The sequence below is a fragment of the Mobula birostris genome, chromosome 3, assembly GCF_030028105.1.
Source record: "Mobula birostris isolate sMobBir1 chromosome 3, sMobBir1.hap1, whole genome shotgun sequence".
NCBI lineage: Eukaryota > Metazoa > Chordata > Chondrichthyes > Myliobatiformes > Myliobatidae > Mobula > Mobula birostris.
Genome location: NC_092372.1, coordinates 61259186 through 61271199, shown reverse-complemented (window position 1 = coordinate 61271199; position 12014 = coordinate 61259186). Strand labels below are relative to the sequence as shown.

The window sequence follows — 12014 nt, the reverse complement described above, 5'->3', positions numbered from 1 at the left end:
TGGACACATGAAAATCATGGCAATAGATTTCATTACTCTGGAAAACAGTTGATTTCTTTGCCTTGCTACTGTCACCCCAAAGGAGAATATTCTTGAAGACAATGACTGAAATCAAGCTAAATGTCCAGTTAGAAGACCTTGAGGTAGTGACCTACTTACTCTTAATTTCACTCAAAGAAGCATCAAACAAAAGCAGAGGCACTATCAAACTCACTGGAGTTCTTTGAGGATATAATGAGCACAGTGGATAGAGAGGAATAGATGAATGTTGTATACTTGAATTTCCAGAAGGAATTGGATAAGGTGCTACATAAAAGGCGTATCCGTAAGATAAGAATACAAGGACTTGGGGATAATGTTTTGGCAGGTACAGTGGATTGGTTAACCAACAGAGGCAGAGAGTTGGGGCATTAGCATGGGGCTTTCTCTGGTTAGCAACCAGTGATGAATAAAGTGCTGCAGGGCCCATTACTGGGCCTGCAACTGTTACTATATACATTAACTATTTAGAAGATGAGACCAAGCACAGCATATCTAAGCTTACTGCGTGGAAAGCACATTGTGCAGAGGATGCCCGGAGTCTGCAGAAAGGTATACAGTAGATAAGTTAAATGAGTGGGTAACAATCTGGCAGATGGAGTATAAAGTTGGTAAATGTGAGGTCATCCACTTTTGGAAGGAGAAATAGAAGAACCGATTATTATTTGAATGGTGAAAGATTGCAGCATGTTTTTGCATAGAAGGATTTGGGAGTACGTGTGCATGAATCACAAAAGGTTGGTTTGCAAGTGCAACCGTTTATCAAGAAGGCAAGAATGGAACATTGTCTTTATCACTAGATGGAATGAATTTAAATACATAGAGGCTAAGCTGTACAGGGTACTGGTGAAGCCACAACAGTGGTACTGCATGAGGTTCTGGTCTCTTTTCTTAAGAAAAGATTTACTGGCTTAGGAAGTGGTGCAGAAGAGGTTCACCAGGTTGATTCTGGGGATGAGGGGGTAGTCAATGCTGAGAAACTGAGCTGCTTAGGGTTATATTCACTGGAATTCAGATGAATGACAGGGAATCTTATAGAAACAAAGAAAATTATGAAAGGGATACTGTAGATAAGAGACAGGCCAGAAAGTTGTTTGCACTCAAAGGTGAGACTAAGGATGGAGATGAGGAGGAGCTGCTCTTCTCAGAATAGTGAATTTGTGGAATTCACTGCCTGGGGAAAACACGAACATGAACACGAACATACACACAAACGTTGAGCACCCTTTATCCAAAAATCTTGGGGCCAGAGGTGTTTCAGATTTTGTATTTTTTCAGATTTTGGAATATTTGCATCTACATAATGAGATACTTTGCGGACGGGACCCAAGTCTAAACACGAAATCCATTTATATTACTTATACAGCTTATACATATAAACTGAAGATAGTTTTATGCAAAATTTTTTAATAATTTTTGTGCGACAGTAAGCAGTCTTTGTCTTACATATGTACTTAACAGTAAAAATTATTACATACCATTAATATAAATAAAATATGCCAGGTAACAAAAGCAGCATCATCAGAAAACCTGAATCAGCAGATGAACAACAACAAAAGGCAGGCTTTCATCCACTTACGATGCACAGTTTGATTAAAAGGTTACAGTATATTGTCTTTGTATTTTTTTTTAGGTTTATGACAGGTATTAAAGCAAAAGATTGAATTAATTACAAGTAAATGTAATGAAAATTGAAAAAAGTTAACATTTTATTTTTAGGACAATAATGATGCTGGTCATGCTTGCCCTTCAATTTCTCTGCTTCTTCATAATCACACTTTATCACAAATCTTTAAAAATTTAATGTCATACCATTGCTTAAATTTCTGCAACCAGCCTGTTGAATATTCACAATTTCCTTCGATTTTCAGTTCATCATGATAGATCGTTCCTTATTTCATGACCAGCATACTGTTAAGCGGCATATGTTCACTCCAGCAGTGATGAATCCACTCTTTCAATACACAATCGAGATCTTCATTTTTCACTTCATGCAGTGTTTTCTATTTTTCATTAATTTCTGTCCATTATTTTCAGCCTAGAACTTTAACAGCTTGTCCTTCTGTTTTTTCAGGTCATAGATGGAGGTTGTTCCAACACCGTGATCCTCTGTCAGATGCTTCACTGCTGACAATTTTTTCCAACAAATTAACTTTCTGTGTTGTAGATAAACATAAATGCTTCCCCTTTTTTCCCTCACTGTTATCCATAGGGTAACTGCAGACCCTTTTGACATTTTCAACAATATCTTCACAGCACAGAGCAACTAAGCACAAATCACATGGTAACCACTGTGAGTAAAGCACAAAGGTCTGGTGACCAAACAAGCAGGCGCCAACAGGGCCCCACTCAAAGTACATGAAGTCACTTCTCAGAACTGACTGTGATGCACAGAGATCTGCATATCATCTGGGAACCTTCCCAGTGCCTTGTGGAACCTTCCATTAGTGTTGTCACGTCAGCACTCCAAAAAAAATTCGGAGTCCAGTAGTTTTCAGATTTTGGATTTTTGGATAAGGGGTGCTCAACCTGTACATCTAAGGCACAGTTAGATAGATTTTTGCATGGTAGTGGAATTAAAGGGTTACGGGGAAAAGGTAGGTAGGTGGGGCAGAGTGTATGGCCAGATCAATCATGGTCTTAAAGAATGCAGGGTTGATTGGGCATTTTTCCTACTCTGCTCTTATTTCTAACATTCTTATGTTTTAAACCATTTTAAAAAACAAAAAATATGTGGAGTATTTTACCTCTTTAGAAGTATTTATCATTGAGAAGCTACTTTGTTGCCACAGTTGATAATATATCTTCACGTGGGTAAGTCATACACATGAAATAAACAAGGCTTAGCCAAGTATAAAGGACCCAGAGGTACAGTAGAAGAGAAGCCAAAGGACATTCCAATTAGGACAGAACTGTTATGATCTTGCACTGATCATACTAGAACACAAAGGAATTGAATATTTGGTACCAAAACTCCAAAAAAGCAAGTCAGGTGGTCTCTGTGACAGTCCTGCTCTACTTTAACTAACCAGCATGCAACACCTCACACTTGTGCAAGTTGAAACCCATTTGCCATTTACAAATTTATTAACCAACTACATTATCATAGAACATAGAAACTACAGCACAGGACAGGTCCTTTGGCCCATAATGTTATACCAAACTAATTAAATTAGTGAAAAAGAATCTAATACTTTCCCGGCATATATGACAAATAAATTCTTCTCGGGCTTATAGCAGGGTAGAGGAATCAATTTTAACCAATGTTTCAATGATGACCTCTGCCATCTTCATCAGGGATGATGCCTAGGCATGTCTAGTCCGGAGGTATATATAACCCCGTTGTCCGTCCCTCCTCATCCAAGCAGTCTTCCACTGTCCCACCTTGTTTACAATAGAATTCCAGTTCTTACTTGGAGTGAGATCTTCATCTTTGTTAAAATTCTTCTTCCCTAGTTTTATTTCAATGGCTTCCATCACCAGGCGATCCCAAAACCCACTGGCAGAGCACAGTAGTTTTGTGTCATCAAAGTCAATCCTATGGCCATTGCGAATGCAATACTTTGCTACTGTTGATTTCTCTGGGTAACCCCATCAGATACATCTCCTGTTCTCCTTGATGCGGTTTCCACTGTCTGGCAGATATACTCTGCTCCGCATTCATAGGGTATCCTGTAAACTCCAGCCATCCTGTGTCCCAGGTCATCTTTGACTCTCATAAGCTGTGATTTGAGCTTCCTTACGGGTCTGTGGACGGTATTGATCCGGTATTTCTTCAGGATCTTAGCGATCCTTCCAGAAACTGTGGAAATATAGGGAAGACAGGCGGCAGTGATGGGTTCCTCCTTGTTGTTAGGCTTCCTGGTTCTGCTGTTGCCCCTTTTAAGGGCTCGATTGATTTCCTTCACCTTGTAGCCATTTGGAGAGTGTCCATGAAGAAATATGACAATTACGCACAACGTTCCTACAGAATGGCTGCAAGGTGAAGGACTAGGAATACCCAAGCATCACTCCTGATGAAGATGGCAGAGTTTGTCATCAAAACGTTGGTTAAAATTGATAACTGTGTGCAGTTGGAAGCCAGAGAAGAGCTTATTCATAATTAAGTTAGTAATTGAATGCCCAACTAAACTAATTCCTTCTGCCTACACTTAGTCCATATCCTTTGCCTTCCTTCACATTCCTGTGCCTGACTAAGAGCCTCTCAAACACCTCTATCCTATTTGCCTCCACCACCACCCCAGGCAGCCACCAGTCTGTGTAAAAACCTTGCCCTGCACATATTTGAATTTGCCCCCTCTCCTTTTAAATGCATACCCTCTGGTATTGAACGTTTCAGCCCCGGGAAAATCCGCATCAAACATTAATGGACCTCACACTAATTCCTGTGGCACACCACTGATCACAGGCGTCCAATCTAAAATGGTAAAATCACTATCACTTTCTGACTTCCATCACCAAACTAACTTTGCCCATCCCTCCCTGGATCCCATGTGATTTAATCTTCCAGACTCACCTACCATGTGGAATCTTGTCAAAGGCATGGCCATTTGGTCAACATCCACTGCCTTGCCCTCATCAGTCCTCTTTGCCACCCCTTCAAAGAACTCAATTAAATTTGTGAGACATGATCTCCCATGCATAAGGCCATGCTGATGATTCCTATTCAAAGTAAGTTTATTATCAAAGTACAAATATGTCATCATATACAACCCTGAGATTCATCTTCTTGTGGGCATACTCAATACATCAACGGAATAATAATAACCATAAGAGAATCAATGAAAGACTGCTCAACTTGGGTGTTCAACCAGTGTGCAGAAGACAACAAACTCCAAATGCAAAAAGAAAGAATAAATAAATAAATAAATGCATACATACATAAATATCAAGAACATGAGATGAAAAGTCCTGGAAAGTGAGTCCATTGGGTGTGAGAACATATCAATGATGGGACAAGTGAGGTTGAGTGAAGTTATCCCCTTTGGTTCAATAGCCTGATGGTTGAGGGGTAATAACTGTTCCTGAACCTGGTGGTATGCATCCTCAGACCTTGCCTTTCCAAATGATGGTAGATACTCTTCCTCAGAATAGCCATCTGTAACTTTCCCAACATTGTAGTTTGGCTCATTAAGCTGTAGTTCCCTGGCTTGTCCTTCCTCTCCTTTCCAAATAAAGGGATAACATTTTCCACCCTCCAGTCTTCTGGTAACTCAGCCATGGCTAAGGTTGATGTAAATATATCTACTAGGGTCCTTTCAGTTTTTTCCCCAGCTTTTCACAATGATCCTAGGATATTAGCCAGGTCAGATTTGATTGATCAAGTTAATATGCTTTAACACCATCAGCACACCCTCTTTTGTTGGATATGTTCGAGGATATCACTGTTCATTTTCCTTCTCTCCTGCGATCAACTGAGATGAGAAATATTCATGTAGGATATCACCCACCTCCTTTAATTCCACACATAGATGTCCATATTGATCCCCAAGGGGGCATATTTTCTCCTTAGTTACTCTTTTGATCTTAATGTAGAATTTCTTGGGATTATCTTGTATCTTATTTGCCCAAGCTATCCAATCTCTTTTTACCTTCCTGGTTTATCTTTTGTATACAATTTAATTTCTTATACTCCTCAAGGGATTGGCTTGATTCCAGCGGCCTTTACTTGTCAAGTGTCTCCTCCTTGTTCCTGACCAGAGCCTTATCAACCAAGGTTCCCGAAGTCTGATAGTCTTGCTCTTCATTCTAACTGGAACATGCTGTACCTGAACAATCCCCATCTCACTTTCCACTTTGAAACATCCTCTCCCAATTCAACCTTTTCAAGTTCCTGTCTAAAGCCTTCAAAATTAAATTCTTTAACATGTGGCAATTGATGGTGATGAGGTTAGAACTTCAGGGTAGCATGTAGAATGGTGAACTGGGCCAATGAACAGCAGGTAGTGATCAATGAGGCTGACTAACATGGAAAGAAAGAATAACATAAAAAGCATTGTTTGAAAACTATAGACACAAGAGATTCTGCAGATGTTGGAAATATTGAGCAACACACATAAATTGCTGAAGGAGCTCAGTAATTCATCTATATTAAGACTGTAGATGAGATGAGAAAAATTGGATGCCCATACACAGAAAGGTAACAGGATAATTTAATGAAACAATTACATAGTGAGTCTTGCATTATTAGGCAAACAAAATATAAAAGCAAAGGAATCATACCACAAAATAAGTCACTGTTTAGGTCGCAGCTGGGATACTATAAACCATTTTGGGCACCATACTTCAAGAAAGATAAAAGTAAATTACATTTACTGGGAATGAAAGATTTCAGATATGAGGAGGGTTTGGATAGTTGGGACAGATCAAGAAAGTTAATGTTTAAAAAGCCCTCTGGACTGATGATAACATTGCAGTCAATTCCTTGGTTTAACATCTGTTCTGCTAATGCACTGGATTCTAAACAGAATGATAAATTTGTTTTGACAGTCAGCACTGAGTTTCAAACATTGAAAAATTTGCTCAAATGCCACATTTTCTTAGAAGTCAGATGGATAAATTTTGAATAAAATATTTAAGTCACAATTTTGCAGTAATTAATAATTTTCAGACATGTTCCTAAGATAAGGTAAGCAACTTTTCTTCTTTTCTACTGTGTTTTATCTGGAAATGTAGAATGCAGCTGGTGTAAAGCAATAAACATAAAGCACTATCTAAAAAAAAATAGAATTCCATAGCAAAGTTCCTCACAATGGAATATAAGCAAAGCTTGAATCATTTTATATCAGAAACAGCTGTGAATACAACCAGGGCCAGGCTGTCCTGCCCTAAAATGTTACATTCATATCGTAAAAGATTATTTGTTGAATATTTTCTTCCACTGCCGAGCACCAAACTAATGTTTATGAGTCTATGAGTCTTTCTTTTTTAAAAACATCCTGTGACAAAACTGAAATTTCCAAAAGGGTCACAAAATTCCTCAAGCTAAGTATACTATTGCAACAATGAATATATCTCCAACAAAGGTAAAATTAACTCAGCAACTAACAGGAATGAGGAAAATAATGTAAAAATCTCCAAAGGAGAGAACAATTATGTACCACGTTGTATGACGTGGGCAATCACGGTCTTCCATCTGTCTTTAATCTGAGAAGTTCTAATCACCCCTTCAAAACTTTTAACTGCTTATCCCTTGATGTAAGTATCAACTGTGACTTTTTCTTCCATTAATTTTTCCCGTCACTGCAAGGCATTTGAGCTTCTCTTTCCTTAGTATATCCCAGAAATTCTAGCTGCCATTGCCTGATCAATGATATCAGCTTCTTATTCCAGCTTGTCACAACACTTCCTCATTTGTTACTCTGTGCTTGTACGTTACTTCCATCATTCTTCTCAAAAGCCACATTTCTGCAGCTTCCAGTCTTCCCTCATTTTGCTTTGATATTGTCCAGTATTTGTTTCCAGAGGTTAGTTTGGAATGAACATAGCACCGCAACACTCCCGAGTTTCGTACCCATGGAAATTACAGTATGTTTTTTAGTACCTTGCTCAAATGCTCAAATGTGGATTTAGCAATCCTCTCTTTGCAATTTCTTAGATGACTTTATCTAGTATTTCCTGGAGGTTCTTTTTTTTTTTAAGAAGTAACTATCAGCGCTGTGTTATCTGTGTTTTGTAGGTTGTCCAAATTATGGTGCCTGGAATACTGCTAATTCCTCTTAGAATTTTCTCACTATAAAGGTTAAATAGGTCTGGCAAGAGAACACATCCCTGTCTGACTCCCCTCTTATTCTGGACAAAATCACTTGTCTCATTTTCAACTCTCATTCCTGCTCTTTAATCCCAATACAAATTTCTGATGATTCTGATACCCTTCCCATCAACGTCCAAGTGCTGAAGGATTTTTATAAGTTCTTCATGTCTTACCTTTGGTTTAATCAATGAAACATAGGTATAGGTCTTTCTGGACCTCTATGGTGCACTCATAAATCATTCTAAGGATGAAGATTGCATTTTGCACTCCACTATCATCAATGAAGCCACACAGCTCTTGTACAATCTTTGGTTTCGTGCTTTTTCTTGCTCTCATCATGATGATTCATAGCAGGACTTTCACAACATGACTCATCAAACTAATTGTGCAATGTAACTCGCATTCAATTGCTCTAGGATCTTTTGGCAATGCAGTAAATACTGACTTGCTGATTTCCTCAAGTATTTCCCCGTTATCATCTATTTCATTCAGCAAATCCCTCAACCTTTCAATCTGGAAATCTTCCAGTGCTTCAGTCATTTATGTACCATCTGGTCCTAATGCTTTATTCTTTTTCCAGCTGCTCTGACTTCTGATTTCATAATCAGTGGGCCACATACGTTCCTAGTAATAGAGCATTACATAAGAACATAAGAAATAGGAGCAGGAGTAGGCCATCCAGCCCACTGAGCCTGCCCTGCCATTCAGTGACAGCATGGCTGATCTGTCTGTAAACTCAGCTCCATCTACCTACTTTTTCCCCATAACCCTTAATTCCCTTACTATGTAAAAACCTATCTAACTGCATGTTAAATATATTTAGTGAAGAAGCCTCAAATGCTTCCCTGGGCAGAGAATTCCACAGGTTCACCACTCTCTGGGAAAAACAGGTTCTCCTCATCTCTGTCCTAAATCTTCTCCCCTGAATCTTGAGGCAATGTCCCCTAGTTCTAGTCTCACCTACCAATGGAAACATCTTTCCTACTTCTATCTTATTTATCCCTTTCAAAATTTTGTATGTTTCTATAAGATCCCCTCTCATTCTTCTGAATTCCAGAGAGTATTGTCCCAGGCAACTCAATCTCTCCTCATAGGTTAACCCCTTCATCCCTGGAATCAACCTGGTGAACCTCCTCTGCACTGCCTCCAAAGCCAGTTTATCCTTCCTCAAGTATGGAGACCAGAACTGCACACAGTGGCCAATCCTGCCATCAGAAGTTTTGAGAGGAAAGAACTTCAACCAGGTCCACAGTATGAGGATAAAAGACAGCAGCTGGCCATGGCAGCATAATCGAGCTTTGACCAGCAACCAATCGGCGTCTGGGATTGATTAGTAAGACCAAATTAAAGGAAGGCGGGGGCAAGTCATCTGAGTGGGCAGAGTCAGAGTGGTGATCTTGAGGGTTTAGCACTTCGAGGCTTCACTCAGAGAAAGCAAAGATCTAGTTTTTTTTTTCCTTCTCTTCTTTATATCTGCTCAGTTAGGACAATAGGAATGCCAAGCAGGATGGTGAAACACTCCTTTTGCAGGATGTGGGGAGGCAGGGAGACCTCCAGTGTCCCTGATGACGATAACTGTGAGAAGTGCATCCAGCCACGGATTCTAATAAACCGTGTTGAGGAGTTCGAGCTGGAAATGGATGAACTCCGGATCATTTGGGAGCTGAAGGGGTAACAGATAGGACATATTGAGAGGTAGTTACACCCAAGGTACAGGACACAGAAAAATGGGTGACAGTCAGGAAGGGGAAAGGAGTTAAGAAGCCAGTGTGGAGAGTACCCCTGTGACCATGCCCCTCAAGAACAGGTAAATCACTTTGGATACTGTTGAGGGGTGGGATGACCTGCAGAGGTCAGGTTTCTGACACAGAGTCTGTATCTGTGACTCGGAAGGGAAGGTGGCGGGGGAGGGGAAGAGGCGCGCTGTGGTGATAGGGGATTTGTCAGTTAGGAGAGTGGACAGGAGGTTCTGTGGGTGAGAACGAGTTTCCCAGATGGTAAGTTGCCTCCCTTGTATCAGGGTCCAGGATACCTCGAACAACCAGACGCCGTGGCCCATGTAGGAACCAATGACATGGGTAGGATGAGTGATGAGACTCTGCATGGGGAGTTCAGGGAGTTACGTACTAAGTTAAATGGCAAGACCTCCAGCACTGTGATCTCAGGATTGCTACCTATGCCATGTGCAAGTGAGGGCATAAGATTTTTGGATCATTGGGCTCTCTTCCAGGGAAGGTGAGACCTGTACAGAAGGGACAGTTTGCACCTGAACTAAAGGAGGACTAATATCCTAGCGGGAAGGTTTGTTAATGCTGCACGGTCGGGTTTAAACTAGAGTTGCAGGAGGATGGGAACCAGAGTGCCAGAACAGTTAATGGAGAGGTTGTGAAGGTAGTTGTTGGTAAGACCTCAGACAAAGTTTGGAATCAAAACATTGAACATGGTGCAACTAGTGTCCTGAGCTGCCTATATTTCCAGACGAGAAGTATCGTAGGAAAAGCGGATTATAGTGCTGAGGATGAGGTAGCTGGTTTACAAACAGAGGCAATGTGTAATGAGGAGAGGCTGTTGATCGGGCAAGATTGCAATCAACAGAATGAGCTGCAACAAAAAAGGCGGACAAAATTGAGAGAGGTGAATACAATACTGAAGGTGTTGTACCTGACTGCACGCAGTATACGGAATAAGGTAGATGAACTTGCAGCACAGTTGTAGGTTGGCAGGTATGATGCTGTAGGCATCACTGAATCATAGCTGAAAGATTATAGCTGGAAGTTTAATGTCCAAGGATACACATCGTATTGAAAGGACTGGCAGGAAGGCCGAGAGGACAGTGTTGCACTGTTGGTAAAAAATGAAATCAAATCATTAAAAAGAGGTGACATAGGGTCAGAAGTGTTGAATCATTGTGGATAGAGTTAGAAACTGCAAGAATAAAAAGACTCTGATGGGAGTTGTATACAGATCCCCAAACAGTATCAAGGATGTGGCTTATAAATTACAACGGGAGATAGAAAATCCATGCCAAAAGGGTAATGTTACAGTAGTCATGGGGGACTTCAATATGCAAGTATATTGGGAAAATCAGGTTGGTGCTGAATTACAGGAGGAGGAATTTCTAGAGTGCTTACGAGATGGCTTTTTAGAGCAGCTTATGGTTGAGCCCACTAGACGATCAGCTATTCTGGATTGGGTGTTGTGCAATGAAACAGAATTGATTAGAGAGCTTAAGGTAAAAGAACCCTGATGGGCAAGTGATTGAATTCACCCTGAAAATTGATAAGGAGAAAGTAACAGTATTGCAGTGGAGCAAAGGGAATTACAGAGGCATGAGCGAGGAGTTGGCCAGAATTGATTGGAAAAGAACACTGGCAGAGATGACAATAGAGCAGCAATGGCTAGAATTTTGGAAGCAATTCAGAAGGCACAGCATATATACTGTACATCCCTTTTAAAAACCAACAAAACGCAACTGAAAAAGTAAGAAGGTAACGACGGAATACAAAAGTAAGTTAGCCAATAATATTAAAGAGGATACCAAAAGTTTTTTCATATACATAAAGTGTAAAAGACAGGTGAGAGTGAATAACAGATCACTAGAAGACAAGGCTGGAGAGGTAGTAACGGAAGACAAGGAAATGGCGGATGAACTAAATAAGTATTTTGCACCAGTCTTCACTGTGGAAGACACTAACAGTATACTGCAAGTTCCAGGCATCAGGGGTGTGAAGTTACCTTAACTAGAGAGAAGGTGCTGGGAAAATTGAAAGGTCTGAAGGTTGGTAAGTCACCTGGATCAGATGGTCTGCATCCCAGAGTTCTGAGAGGGGGCTGAAGAGATTGTGGAGGCATTAGTAATGATCTTTCAAGATTCATTAGATTTTGGAATGATTCCAGAAGATTGGAAAATTGCAAATGTCATTCCACCCTTCAAGAAGGGAAGAAGGCAGAAGAAAAGAAACTATAAACTAGTTAGTCTGACCTCAGTGGTTGGAAAGATATTGGAGTTGATTATTAAGGATGAGGGCTCAGGGTACTTGAAGGCTCATGAAAAATAAGCCATAATCAGCATGGTTTCCTCAGGGAAAATCTTGTCTGACAAATCACTGGAATTCGTTGAAGAAATAACAAGCACGATACACAAAGGAGAATCGGTTGATGTTGTGAACTTGGATTTTCAGAAGGCCTTTAACAGGGTGCCACACATGAAGCTGCTTAACAA

At 40.3% G+C, this 12014-nt stretch overlaps 1 protein-coding gene across 1 annotated transcript in view; it reads right to left on the bottom strand.

The window, feature by feature from the left end:
- LOC140194603 (uncharacterized) overlaps positions 1 to 12014 on the bottom strand; it is a 94925-nt gene that overhangs the window by 67935 nt on the left and 14976 nt on the right. The gene's annotated exons all lie outside the window — the stretch shown is intronic.